This window comes from Mastomys coucha, unplaced genomic scaffold (genome assembly GCF_008632895.1).
Source record: "Mastomys coucha isolate ucsf_1 unplaced genomic scaffold, UCSF_Mcou_1 pScaffold17, whole genome shotgun sequence".
Classification (NCBI taxonomy): domain Eukaryota; kingdom Metazoa; phylum Chordata; class Mammalia; order Rodentia; family Muridae; genus Mastomys; species Mastomys coucha.
In genome coordinates this window covers 21,554,969-21,570,298 of record NW_022196899.1, presented here as the reverse complement: position 1 = coordinate 21,570,298, position 15,330 = coordinate 21,554,969, and the positions used below count along the sequence as shown (strand labels likewise).

Below are 15,330 nucleotides of genomic sequence, written 5' to 3'. Positions count from 1 at the left end.
TGGTGACTCAGGTTCCCATGCATGGGTGCCCCCTGGTGACTCAGGTTCCCATGCATGGGTGCTCCCTGGTGATTCCAGTTCCCATGCATGGGTGCTCCCTAGTGACTCAGGTTCCCATGCATGGGTGCTCCCTGATGACTCTGGTTCCCATGCATGGGTGCTTCCTGATGACTCTGGTTCCCATGCATGGGTGCTTCCTGGTGACTCAGGTTCCCATGCATGGATGCTCCCTAGTGACTCAGGTTCCCATGCATGAGTGCCCCCTGGTAACTCAGGTTCCCATGCATGAGTGCTCCCTGGTGACTCTGGTTCCCATGCTTGCACAGAAGTCAGCTTTCCTACTGAGCCATCTTGCCAGCCCCCAAACCATGGTCTCTACCATGACAGATGGCAGCTTTCGTTTTCCTTTCCCTACCAAGGTTAAAGGCTCTTCCTTTTTTGGAGGCAGCGCAGGCGAGTCTCCCCTGCTCATGTTGTACAAAGCACCGAATGGAGGAAGTAGAAGTCACATGGGTGCTGCAAACTTCCTGTGGAAGAAAGCAAAGTCATGAACATGAAGATGCAGTGGAAGTCTGTGCTTGCCTTTTAATTATAGATGCAAAACATTCCTCATTATACTAAATTTATATCCGTCCAGTCTTCTGGATAGAGGAAAAAAGCCCCTCTTTCAGGGTTTAAAGTCAAACTAAAGAATGTTCCTGCTCTTAATCCAAAACTGTTCCATAAAGTCTTGTTTCATAAAGGTTTGAATCTACAGTTTTCTCTACTAGGTGGGCTTCAATAAACTTAAAAAGTCTTGTAAGCTACAGAGAATCATCTTGAATCCACCTCTCACAGGAGGTATCGTCACTTACAGACTACAGACTACCTACCTTTAGAAATCTTATACATCAACAACTATAAGACTAGGTCTGCCTTTGAGAAAAGAATGAATAGTGCTCATGTTAATTTGATAAATATAACTTGGTTAATATGAAACTAACATTTTGCCATTCAAAACTAAAATTACTGAGGTCTGTGTAAAATGAACCACCTACCTCATACATTTTCTGTTTTTCAAATGTCATCTATAATTATAAAATTCATAAAAACACAGAATTATGATTGATAAAGGCTGCCAAGATTCTAATCTACTTTATATTGAGAAATTCCCTGTAAACAGGCTTGCTTCTGGTATCAATCAACCTAATTAAAGGTTGTTTTTAAACAATGCCATATGATAGAAATAAAATGTAAACTATGTATAATTTTATATTTTCCAGTAAACACATGTTGTGGATTGGTTCTAATGCTACTTGTGTTATTTTGGCTCCAAAAATTACATGGAAACCCACATGTCTGTGTAGAAGACGCTAAGTGGCCCTACCCCCAGTTGGCTTTGACTGGTAAAGTTGCTGACAGCCAATGACTGGGCAGGGAGACAGAGGGGGGACTTTAGGATTCAGGGGCAAGGGACTGGGGGAGAAGGGAAATGGCCATTGCCAGGAGAGGAAGGAGGTCCAGGCCTGAGAAGTGTAGGACAGAGAGACTGAGAGACAGAGAGACCGACTGCCAACATGTAAGAGGGCTGCAGGCCTGGGTTCAGGGTAGCAAAGATGGAATATAGATTTTAGTAAGTAACAATTCATTAGTATCAGAGGGAAGGCGTGTTAGCAATATGGCAGTTCAGGAGTGGCCCAACCATTGCGCTGTTCAAGGCATATTAAAACAGAAGGCTGTGTGTGTGTGTGTGTGTGTGTGTGTGTGTGTGTTTCATTCAGCCTTTATCAATCATAATTCTGTGTTTTTATGAATCCAGAGCATGAGGATAGGTATCAAGGGGCACATGCTGCCTACGCTGAGGAGTAGAGCAGATTAATAAACCACTACAAACACAGGAAGAGCTAACAAAATAGGTGAAAGTCATTTTTAGTTTATTTTATATTCGCCAATATATATATAATGTGTTATTTCGATATGAAATCAGTACAAAAATTAATTGAAAGGTACATTTTGCTTCTTTTATTTTGCTTTTATCATTTATTCATCGATTGATGCTATTACAGCAATCGATCATTTGTAAGGTAAGATAAGGTAAGATCATTTGTTTTACACAGACAAGCTGTTACTGACGATTCCAAAAATATTGTGTATTGGCATCATGTCATCTCTTGATAGAATTTTCAAATAACTAATACTACCTATGACACATCTTAATAGTTAACAATCTCCAAACTAATAAATTTCTATCATGGAAACAAAATTAATTGCAGGGACTTAGTTTCTAAAATGTCTGAATTGTTTGCAGTCAATTTAGAAGGGTTACCAAGAAACACCTTTTATCTCATTATTGTCACTTATTCATACAGAGACTATTCTTTATAAAAACTCAAAACAAATATAAGTTTCAAATGCTAAGAGCATTTTCATCCATGGTATTGATAGTAAAACGCACACACAAAATATCTGGAACATCGCTATTCCCCCAAAATTTTGCCTTTCATTAGCCCTCTCCATGTTTCTGTATACAGGTTGAAAAAGTTATCATAGCATTTCCTTTCTCAGCCACTCTAAGTAGGTGAGATAAATGGTGCTTTATTGAGTTCAAAATTTCTCCAATGCAATGAAACAGGTAACACAGCTATTAAAAACGCTGGGTTTTAGGGAGGACTGTTGAATTAAATCAGCTTTTATACCTGAAAGATGTGTTAACCTCAAAATAAAAGTCAAGAAATGTTTTGTGTTGGGAAAGAGGTTTTCTCTTATTTCAACAGAAATTGAAAAATCTGAGGATTCCTTCAAAACTATCAAAAATTAGATTGGACCAGGAAAGACCTCCTGAATATCTTGTCCCAGAAAAAAGAACAAAATTGGTGTTGTAAATGCTGATCCCTGTACATGGGAACGGCTCAAGAGACAGGCTGAGACATGAATGTCACTGCATAGCCAAATAATCTCTTTGGTTACCTGTTCCTCATGACTTATTATTACATGGCATCCTCTTATATGGCACAGATGGAGATTTATGTCACAGTTTACGAGGTCCCAATGGACTTATAAAGTTGACAGATTCCTTTCACCTGCTCAAACATAGAGCAAAGAATCATCATGAGCCGATCTGTGCACGCTGCACAGTCCATACATGTGCTAATGCAGATACGGACCTACAAAATTTAACTATAACAGCTTGTGTGCTTTTAAAGCAAAAGGACGAGACACAAGACCTGGCTGACAGCTTCCAGGACAAGCTTGACCAGGCCATGGCCTTCTCACCACGGACGGTCTTGAGTCCTTCTAGCAACAGATGACCTTCCTGGCAAAGTTTGTTCTACAAACCTGAGAGCTGTGGACTTAACTAACTGCTGGGGGCGGATTTCAGTGTGTTGTGGGGGGAGATGCTGTTTCTACATCAGTGAATCTGGGCTGGTGACAAATGCTCAGAGAACTCCTGCAAGATCTCTGGGCATGATATGCACCCAACCTACCTCATGGTACTCAAACTCTCTGGTAATATTCCCCTTGGCCCCATACTGGCCATTGGAGCACTACTTCTCCTGGTACCCTGCCTCATCCAATTTTAAAAATAGCAAATGAGTAGCATTCCAAAAATCATGGCCATTCAGGTTCCGGTTCAATACCAAACTATTCCCAACATAGGGGCTGATGTCTATGATGACACTCAAATATATAGAGAGATGTGGGGCTTGAAAGCTGGTGACCGGAGAGCCAGTGTGGGGGAAGTGTGAGGCAGAGACATGCCCAAACCCCAGAAATCTTGTCCTGAGACCAGCAGAAGGGAGACAGTTTCCTCCTTGCTCTGGGCCTGCATGTCCTGGTACATGTAAGCTTTATGACCCTTATCTCCACCACCCTTGAGGTAGTTATGTAACCTGGTAGCCAGATTACAGGGCAAACTTACCCTCTCCCAATAAGGACATCTCCAGCTAGCACCTGAAATTCTTTTTTATGCAAAAGAAGCATTCCCAGCACCTCGGCTTCAGCCAATGATGTAAACATACCCAGAAAACCCCTACCCACTCCACGAAGTTTACATAGTCTTTGTTCACTCTCAAGAAAAGAGCTGTTTCAATGGAAACCATCTCTGGAGACGGCTATTTCTTCTGCACTCGTGCTGACCGAGATCCTGCTAACCAACCAACCTGGCTAGGCTTCAATCCTTCTTGTCCAGACTGTTGTACAACAGAGACTGGATACCCCAAGGGGAAAAGCAGACCTGGGCTGGTACTCTGTTACGATTCAGCTAGACAAACAAAGTAATAGTGGTATGAGTGTGACCTGGGCTGGACCTGGTGACCTTTCCTAGTTGCCTATGTAACAGCAATGCTACCAGAAGCTTCTGTGTACAATTTACCCACCCCATCTCTGTCACATCATCACCCACATCATCACGATAGCACTTGCCATGTGACTTCTGAGCTCTTCCATGCTAAGTTTGAACATGTGGCTTGCAATGAACAAAGGGAAGTGGGCGTTGGGATAAGAAGCCAGTTTCAGGCTCAGTTCATAAGAGGCACCACATTCTTCATCCCCTTCCTGTGTTCCACATTCTTCCTGTGTTCCTGTAACTGCTGGGAGAAGGAAAGTCTGTCCAGGTCAGTGATCCAACGAAGGAGACAAGAGAAGACAATGTGAAGCAGATGTGACCATAGCTAACACAAACCACAGACACCCAAGCAAGGATAAAAGAAGATTGTTGAAGTCTACTGTCGAAGTTGTCAAGCACATTGTTGTGACAATAGTGACACCATGGAAAAAGACTGAATAGAGGGATATCAACCCCAAGCAAGAGGCACTATGGGAAAAGACTGTATAGAAAGACATCAACCCCAGCAAGAGGCGCCATGGCTGACCAGGGTGAAGCAGCCAGTAAGCAAGACCACAGCCTGCAGAAATGTTCTGGACCATGGAGTATGGATATGAGGGGTTGACCAGACCTAGGGCTCCCCTCTGTCCTGGAACCAAGCTCAAGGAGACTTAGAAGTGGTCATTACCTTACAATCCTGCCAAGCCCTGAAGGTACCGAACGCCCTGCCATTCTTAACTGGATTCCTATTTCTTATTTTTTTAATAGATTTGTTTTTGATAAGGAAGTGAAAAGATGATGTTAGCTACAGACTTGGCAGTAAATAGCCTCTGTTATGGTCAGGTACGTCCCTTGAATCCCTAACCCTTCTAGGTCTTTTATCATCAAGTGAAGTTGAAATTTCTGGTTTCTTTACCAACTTCAGTTGTGGCACATGATGTTTTCGTGGAAGCTCTCTTGTGAGAAAGCATGTGATGTTTTGTTGAAAACACTTGAGAGCATGATGTTTGGAAAGAATACAAATAGAACTGCACAAACAATGATAGGATGCTCTTGCACTGCTATGCTGTGCAATGCTTCACTGGTCTTTGCTGGCCTTCTCTGGCTTTCATTGGTCTTCACTTCGTAGAGAGAAATGCACCAAAGAACTTCTTGTGGTATTCTGGCTGCTTCCACTGACTCTTACAAATTTGGCAGAGCCATGCTATTTCTGCTGGATTATGTCATTACTACTGATTTGTGTTTGGTGTTTGCTATTGAACTGGACTGCTGGTATTCTGATAACAAAAGTGGAATCACTCCCCCAAAAAACACTTTTAAACAGGTCCAAACACTCTTTTCCTATTAACCTTCTTTTTTCTCCTACCTCTAGTTAGTGGGCTAGAAGAGAGGTTGAAGTGTTGGAGAACCCTAAATAAAATAGATTTTCAAAAATCTAGGCCTATATTGAAGGGTTGTTATATTTTGTCAAAGGCCTTTTCTGCATCTAGTGAGATGATTGTATGGATTTATTTCCTTTAGTTTGTTTATATAATGGATTGCATTTATTGATTTTTGAATGTTGAATCTCTGGGATGAAGCCTACTTGATCATGGAGGGTAGTCTTTTAAAAATGTTTTTATATTTGGTTTACAAATACTTTATTGAGGATGTTTGCATCTATGTAAGGTAAACTGGTCTGTAATTATCTGTTTTGAATCTTTATGTGGTTGTATATTGGGGTAATGGTGGCCTCATGAAATGAATTTGGTAATTTTTTTCTTCCTATTCTGTGACATAATTTAAGAGGATTGGTGCAGAATTCTGGGCTGAAGTGCCTAGCCCTGGGCTTTATTTTATTGGGAGACTTTGAATGACTGGTTCTATTTTATTTCAGGTTGCAGGCCTTTTTAAATTATTTATCTAATCTTGACTTAACTTTGGTAAGTGGTAACTATCAAGAAAATTATCCAATTTTATTTTTACAGTTTCCAATTTTGTGGAATATAGGTTAAAGGTCCTTTTGATTATCTGGATTTTCTCTGTATCTGTTGTTAAGTCCCTTTTTTCATTTCTGATTTTGTTAATTTGGATCTTCTCTTTTGTCTACCTTGTTGATGTTCTCAAGGCACTAACTTTGTTTCCATCTCTTCTTTGTTTCATTGCTTCATTTCTTTCTTTCGTTGCTATTTCTACATCTATTGATTTCACTCCTCAGTTTGATGGGTTTTTGTTTTTTGTTTTTGTTTTTGTTTTTTCTGTCTACTGCTCTTGGGTATGTTTGCATCTTTTTGATCTAGAGCTTTCAGGTGAGCTATTTAGTTGCTAGTTGAGATCTCTCTCTCCTTTTTTTTTTTCTTTTTTAATTAAATGCCCTTAGTGCTGCAAATTTACCTATTAGAGCTGCTTTCATTGTGTTCCATAAATTTGTGTATCCGAAGTATCCATTTTCATTGAGTTCTAGAAAGTCTTTACTTTATTTCTGGCTTGCTCTGTGTCTATTCACTAAAGAGTGGTTCCGTTTCCATGAGTTTGTAAGCTTTCTGCTGTTTCTATTGTTGATACGCAGCTTTAATCCATGGTAGTCTGCTAGGATATGGGGAGATTAGGGAGAAAAGGGATACAACGGCTTTCTTGTATGTGTGAAGACTAGTTTTGTGACTGAGTATATGATCAATTGTATATAAAGCTCCATGAAATGCAGAGTAGAACTTAAATTCTTTTGTGTTCAAGGGAAATGTTCCGTAAATATCAGTTAGGTCCGTTTGATTTGTAACATTTGTTAGCTGTAGCAATTCTCTGTTTAGGTTTTGTCTGGATGACCTGTCTGGTAAGAATGGAGTATTGAAGACTCTCACTATCAATGTGTGAGGGTCGATATATGATTTAAGCTGTAGTAGTGTCTCCTTTACAAAGATGGGTAGCTTTGTTTTGGGGTAATAGATATTAAGAATGCCTTCTTAGTGTATTTTCCTTTGGTGAGTCCGTAGTGTTCTTCCCTATCTCTTTTTATTGGTTTTGGTTGGAAGTCTATTTTGTTAGGTGTTAAAATAGCTATACCAGCTTGCTTCTTAGTTTCATTTGCTTGGAAAATAATTTTCCAACTCTTTACCCTGAGGTAATGTTTTTCCTTGATATTGAGGTGTCTTTCTTGGATGTAGCAGAAGGATGGATCCTGTTTTTTCATCCATTCTGTTAGTCTGTGTCATTCTATTGGGGAATTGAGACCATTAAGGAGATATCAATGACCAATGATTGCTAATTCCTGTTATTTTGTTGTAGCAGGTAGTGGTAGTGTGTGTGTGTGTGTGTGTGTTGTTGTTGTTGTTGTTGTTGTTGTTGTTGTTGTTCTTTGGGTTGTGCTGGTGTAAGATTATCTATTGCCTGTGTTTTAATGGGTGTAGCTAACCTCTTTGGGTTAGAGTTTTCCTTATGGTACTTTCTGTAGGGCTGGGTTTGTGGATAGATATTAAGTTTGACTTTATCACGGAATAGCTTATTTTCTCCATCTAAAGTAATTGAAAGTTTTGGTGGTTACGGTAGCCTCAGTTGGCATCTGTGGTCTTTTGGAGTCTGCGGAGAATTTGTCCAGGCCGTTCTAGCTTCTAGAATCTCCACGGAGAAGTCAGATATAATTCTAATAGGTCTCCTTTTTACTTAGTCCTTTTCCCTTGTAGATTTTTTATTCTTCTTCTGTTCTGTATTTTTAGTGTTTTGATTATTGTAGGCATGTGAACTTCTTATACGGTGTTGTGTGAACTTCTTATACGGTGTTGTGTGAACTTCTTATACGGTGTTGTGTGAACTTCTTATACGGTGTTGTGTGAACTTCTTATATGGTATTGTGTGAACTTCTTATACGGTGTTGTGTGAACTTCTTATATGGTGTTGTATGAACTTCTCATACTTTTATGGGTATGTCTTTTAGGTTAGAATTTTTCTATGATTTTGTTCACATTTTCTGGGCCTTAGAGCTGGATTTCTTCTTTTTCCTCTATTCCTCTATTCCTCTCTTCTTACTTTAGGTCTTTTCATTGTGTCCCAGATTTCCTGGATGTTTTGTGTTGGGAGTTTTTTTAGATTTAACATTTTCTTTGTCTGTTGTATTTATTTCTTCTATTGTATCTTCTGTGCCTGAGATTCTCTTTTCCATGGATTCTGTTGGTGAAGCTTGCCTCTGTACTTCCTGCTTGAATTCCTAAATTTTCTATCTCCAGAATTCTCTCTGTTTGTGTTTTCTTTATTGCTCCTATTCCCATTTTCAAGTCTTGAACAATTTTGTTCATTTCTTTCAGCTGTTTGTGGTTTCCTGGCTTCCTTTAAGGGATTTACTCATGTCCTCCAATTGTTTGTGTTTTCCTCCTTAAGGACCTCTATCATCTTCACATAGTTGGTTTTAAAGTCTTTTTTCCTGTGCTTCAGCTGTGTCAGAATTTCAGGGCCTGTTGTGGTAGGATAGCTGGGCTCTAGTGGAAACATTCTGCCCTGGCTGTTGTTGTGTTCTTACACTGGCTGTAACTCAACATCTGGGTTTGGGATGACTAAAGGTCTAGGTGCTGCTTTCTGGACTTGCCTTTGTTAGGTGGGTGTTTTCTTACTGGTTTCTGTTTCCCCTGTGGATTATCTAAGAGTGTGATGGCTGTGTGGCCTGTTTTTCTTGCCTATTCAGCTGGTGTGTTTCTCAGGGAATGACTGCTGGTATTGGATGTGGGGTAAGTGGGATGATTTGGGGAATGAAAGTTGGATCAGAAGTCTCTGCCATCCACTGTGAGTGGGGTCAGAGAGGAAAGGGAGACCACAGCAGGTTTCCAGCTACAGAGCTGGGGCTGAGACTGGGGGAAGTGGGTCTCAGGAGAAGAAAGAGAGGTGTGGGTCTTCCTTCAACATACTGGGAAGAGCTGCCTGGGCTAGCAGGGGGTGCCTGCTGGAGCTGTGGTCTGAACAAAGAAAACAGCAGGAGGGAAGTGAGGAAAGGATGTAGGCAGGGGTGAAGAAAGAAGGTGGCTGGTGTTCTGTTGCAGTGAGTGCTTGGGATGAAACTGGGGGATTGTGTCTAAGGGAGCAGAGAAACCTGAACATCTTAATTCTCACATTATTGTGATTCCTGAAATCCTTCTTTAACTCATTTCTTCCAACATTTATTTAATCTGGATAATGAAATTCCCTTTTATGTCGGGATATTTGTGTCAGAGCTCAAACTGTAATCATAAGTACCACGGAAATATCAGCTTCAGATGCTTTGGGGTAAAGTCAAAAAGAAGTATGGGATTTTGAGTAAGCAAAATAAGTAAGAAAAATAATAAAAATTTCATAAGGATGTTAAAATGCATGTTCGAGGGGCTGGAGATATGGCTCAATGGTCAAGAGCATGTGTAGATCTTCCAAAGTATATGAGTTCAGTTACCAACATCTATGTACTTAACAGCTATTTGTAACTCCAGGGAGTTACAGGGAGTCCAATGCCCCCTTCTGGTTTCCAATGATCCCAGATCATGTGTGTGCATGCACACATGTGTACACAAACGTATACACGTGGATACATACACACACCCATGCACACTCGTGCCTACATACATATGCACATATGCACACACTCACACACACATGCATGCACTCATACAGGCACCCCCTCACATATACAGAGACAAATAAATCATATACATTCTGTGCAGATGAAGAAGAAAAGGAGTCAGGGGATGATGCCCAGGTTCTACCTAGACTAAGCAATAACTGAGATAAAAAAAATAGATTCAAAGTTATGAACTCTATTATTGTGATTGTACTTTCATATCCATTGGGTTCTGTGGTGGTAAGTACCGGATTTTTGGAGATTGACAAACCTCTTCAGCTGTCCCAGCAGTGGCTCTCAATCTGTGAGTCCAGTCCTCTTTTGAGGGGGACAGTTGTTAATGACCTTTTCACAGGGGTCACCTAAGACCATGAGAAAACAGATCTTTCCCTTATCATTCACAACACTATCAACATTAGAGTTATGAAGTAGCAACAAATATAATTTTATGGTTGGGGTCACCACAACATGAAGGACTGTATTAAAGGGTGGCAACCTCAAGAAGGTTGAGAATTCTGGAGCTAGAGGAAGTCTCTGGTGGAATTCTCACACAAGGTGGACTTTCTTAGCATAGCAACCCACACTGTCATCGTGGGGAATGAAGGTCGCAGAAAGCAGAGAGTCACTGTCTGCATGCTTGTGCAAGGCTCCCCTCCAGAGACCAAAGAGTTGCTGTATGAGTGCTTGTGCTGGGTTTCCTCTTTGTGTGTGTGTGTTTTTTAGATAATCTCACCATATAGACCAGGCTGGCCTGCAACTCACAAATATACCTGATTCTGCCTTCTGAGTCCACCTCAGTTAATAGTCAAGATCATTCCTCACAGACGTGACCATAGGCCAACTGATTAAAACCACCCCTCACTGAGACTCTTAGATAATGCTAGATGACCTAAAGTGAACACTTAAAACTTCCACTTGCCACATACAAATACAAACACACACACACACACACACACACACACACACACACACATTGATAGATTTTTTTTTTAAAATTACCAGACAGAAAAATCTTGGGAAATATTCTGTGGGGAAGCACTTTCATAGACTGCATAGGGCCTTGCGTTTAATTCCCCAGTAGTAAAAAGCAAAGCAAATCAGTACATTTGCTATCTCTGACCACAGAATAGCATGGCTTGGTGGTACAGGGTGCTATGGAACACTAGTTATTCCCCTGGACTTTCGTGACTGACCGGGACCTGTGATTCACTTCCTTTATCACTGTGCAGCATCACAGGAAATCAGAAATCATAGTCTGCTGCTGTGGACCATCATAAATTGGAACCACACGTGTGTGTGTATAAATACATGAGTATATTATATATCATATACTAATATACATATCAGAATATATCTTGATATACATATCAAACATCTGATATATGTATATACAATGTATACATATATTTGATATACATATCAGATTATATGTTTATATATTTCACTACACACACACACACACACACACACACACACACACACACACACATGATCCTGTAGTGAGAGTTTTGTTTTACTCCCAGGTGTGGGTTATGGGGTTCCTTCACAGTAGTGGACTATGATTTGTCTCATGCTCTAGCAAGGGCATGATTTTGCCAGCTGAAGGTAGTTGACTATTCAGAGGGTATAAAAATGCTAGGACCCTGAGAGAGGAGACTATTGGTCCCACTGCTGCTGCTCATTCCTGTTGCTGCAGCTTGCTGTGGTCATGTGGTCATGAGCAAAGAGATGAGAAGAAGAAATTGGGTGTCTTGACGATGAAGATTGGAGTTGCCCCAAGGAAGCCAACACCCCTAACTGGCAGAAGGTAATCTAAAGAGATCTATGCCTCCTTTCACCTCTAACTATTCTCTCCTACCTAGTGCTGGGGGTGTTGAAAGGGACTGGGATAGAGAAGGGTATTGGGAAAAAGAACACAATAAAGTAGCCCAAAAGGACAGTTACACACACATACACACACACACACACACACACACACAGACACACACAGAGGCATACACACACAGAGGCGCACACACACAAAGGCACACACATACATACATCATATGTCATGTAATGGTTTTATGTCTTATGTTATACTAACATGAATATTTTGACATTTTACCTTTCCCCACCCAATGTGTTTTTAGTAATAAAAAACATCAAACATATTGGATGTCATTGCAGAAAGGTCTGCTCTTTTTTTCAAGAGAAAATGGGGGGAATGAATCTGGTGGAAAGGGGAGGTGGGAAGGAGATAGGCGGAGGGAAGGGAAGAGAAACTGTAGCCCGGATATATTGTATGAGAGAAGAATCTATTTTCAAAAAAAAATTAACAATTAAAAAAAAGGCCTAACTTAGTGCCCTTGTGGTGGCACATGCCATTAATCCCTGCACCGGAAGATGAAGAGGCAGGGGTTAGCATTTGCATAGTGAGCTCCAGGCCAGCCAGGGCTACATGGTGATACCCAGTAAAAAAAAAAAAAAAAAAATCAAGTATAGTAAAATTGGAAAAGTGTTAGTCAGGCCCTGGAGACAATGGCATCTGTCCCAAGGCTGGCAGCTTGAGTTCAAGCCCCAGGACCACACAGTGACAAGAGGAACAGGCTTCTTCACATTGTCCTATCACGTCCAAGGCACATACACATATATACCATATTCATGTAATGGTTTTATGTCTTATGTTATACTAAAATGAATACTTTGACATTTTACCTTTCCCCACCCAACTTGTTTTTGATAATAAAAAATATCAAACATATTGGATGTCATCGCAGAAAGGTCTGCTCTTTTTCCTGCAGGTTTGCCCTGCAACCCAAGTCCCTGCCATCAACAAATAAATAAATAACATAGGGAAAAGCCTTAAAAAGCATGCAGTGTGCTCTCCTATGGTCAACGGTTCCTTACTCCTTTTTTCTAAAACATTATTTTTGCATACCTTTAACAGTTGCAGATAATGTTACGTTTTGCCTTTAAGTACTTCACATATAGCTCTGAAAAATGTTTCTGTATTGTAACATAGTGGGCAACCATCTAGTTTTGATTCTAAAAGAGTTATGAAATTGTTGGGAGGTTAGGAGAGTGTGAGGAAATGTTAATTAATAAAAAAACAAAACAACAAAACAAAAAACAAAACAAACTGTGATGCTCAGCCATTTTCATTCTGAATGGCTGTGCTGACTGGAAGGAGCTCCACTGAGTTGCACAGGCTTTGGGTCCGGTCAGTGTGTGACATCTTTTATTTGCAGTGGGTTTTGTTTTGTTGTTTTTAATAATTCTCTAAAAGACCATAAGCCAGTAGTAAGCTCGTATTTTGTTATCTTTCATGCTTTTTTTTTTAGTTTATAGATATATATTTAAATACATCTTTTTTTGACTGTTCTAAATTGTTTATTGGGTATGAAGTTTACAAATATTACGTGTATTAGCGGTCACAGTGGAGCTGGAGCGCATTTTGTCTTCTCCAGGCTGCAGGCAAGAACCACCGACAGTGTGGTGGGACTTGTGGCTCTTTCCACGGCCACGACTCTTGTGGCTCTTTCCACGGCCACGACTCTTGTGGCCAGCAGATGTCAGCCCACACATCTCTCTGTGCTTGTGGGCTGGTTTGGTGATCTACTGGGTGTCAGGATTTCTTCTGATAGCTTTATGGAGTGGATCAATGAGTGTATATGTAGACTCTTCACCAGCACAGTAGGAATTCAGGACTCTCAAAGCCCCATCATGGCGCCCAGCTCTCTCCTCAGCAACAGACTGAAGGCTTTGGGCAGTTTTGAGCTGGTTAACACCACGGTAGGCAAGCTTGCACCCTTAGGAACTGGGCGTTTTCGACCACCACAGCAGACACGAATCCTGTAAAAGACATAACCTCGCTTAGCCTTGCATCCCAGCCTCCCGGCTTTATCAGGAAGTGGGTGGGGCGGGAAGCCCTGTGCAGCGCAGAGAGCTAGTGGTATTGCCAGCTGCAGACCCTCAGGAGAAAGTGTCATCATGTCCGACTGCTTCTTCCTCCATAGCTCCTGAATGTGTTCATGTACACCCATCTTGGCTCGCCTTGATGGATGCCGCCAGAGGGAAGGAAAGGAAAGACTTTTTCCTAAATACACCTTAAATACAGTTGATTTTAAAAACAAAACCCTCATTTTCTGATTTAAGAACCAGATCTACTTTTTGGTTGGCGAAGTTGAGTTTGAGTTTGACCTGGTCAGCGTCACCTACTAACTTACATGGTATAGAGTCATCTGAGTGGCGCCCAAGAGAGGAACTGTCTAGTTCAGACTGGCTACAGCCATATCTGTGGGGGGAATTGTCTTGATTGTTAGCTGATTCGGGAAGGACCAGCCCGTGGTGGTCAGCACTCATCTTGGGCAGGCTTTTTGGAAGAAAAGCAGCTGAGATGAAGCAGTGAATGAGCCAGAGGGAGAGTTGCAAGCTGTATTCTCCCACCGTTTGAGCCAGAACTGAGCCAGCAAGCAATGGCCCCTATGCTCCTGCTGGAGTCCCTGTCTTCCCCTCACTGACAGACTATGGCCCAGGAGTATAAGCTGAGTAAACTCATTCCTCCCCTGAGCTGTTTTTGGTCAGAGTGTTGGTAACCACAATGGAAAGTAGAATAAATTAGTGGCAAAAAGAAGTTCTGTTAGCAACTAGGTTTGCAAAGCACTGTGTTTTACACCTACCCTTTAGGGACTGGCACTTTGGGGTGATGATGGGGCTCTATGAGTCCAGGGATGCTTTCAGTGAAGATAACACAGCTGGAGAACACTGCCCTCGGAGCCTCTCCAGGGTCCTGACAGAAACATTGATTTCAAATGCTTTCTCCTTCATTTCTCCCATTTAAGAATCCGATCTACTTTTTGGTTGAGGCAGCTTACTTTTTATTTCTCTAGCCAATGTTTTTTAACACAATGCCTTGTATTTCCTGAGCATCCTAGCTGAGACCCTCATCATGTTCATCTAACATCTTTTCCTCCTTCATCTAGTAGATTCTAGAGATTGTCCTCCACGTGACTAATTTAGTTCCATATCAATATACAACATGTGGATGTCCAGTAATGTCTATTTTAAAGTGATGTCTCTTTTCTAAGAGGTGAGTACAGTCTGAATGGTCCATTTAATATGCAAATATTGCTGTCCACTCTTCATTCGGCCTTTGTTTAGATATTGAGTTCTAAGTGACGATTTTAAAATTTATTATTGTTATTTCTTATTTATGTGTATAAGTGTTTGCCTCCAGTTTTGTCTGTGTGCCACGTGTGTGCCTAGCCAGAAGAGCATATCAGATTCACTAGGGCCGACTGGCAATATAGACGGTTGTGAGCCATCATGTGGTGCTGAGAACTGAACTTGGGTCCTCTGCAAAAGCGCTCTTAACTGGTAGGTGATCATTCGAGCCCCCAAACTTTGTTTTTGTTTTCAAAGTAAAGTTTGAATTTGGAATTTGAGATTAACAGATATCAAAAACAGGATTAAATATAAGATCTATTCACGATGAAGCTTT

At 41.0% G+C, this 15,330-nt stretch overlaps 1 pseudogene; it reads right to left on the bottom strand.

Annotated features, from left to right (window-relative positions):
- Nucleotides 1–13,254: 13,254 nt before the first annotated feature.
- On the bottom strand, nt 13,255–13,873 carry LOC116094769 (annotated as a pseudogene).
- Nucleotides 13,874–15,330: the final 1,457 nt, after the last annotated feature.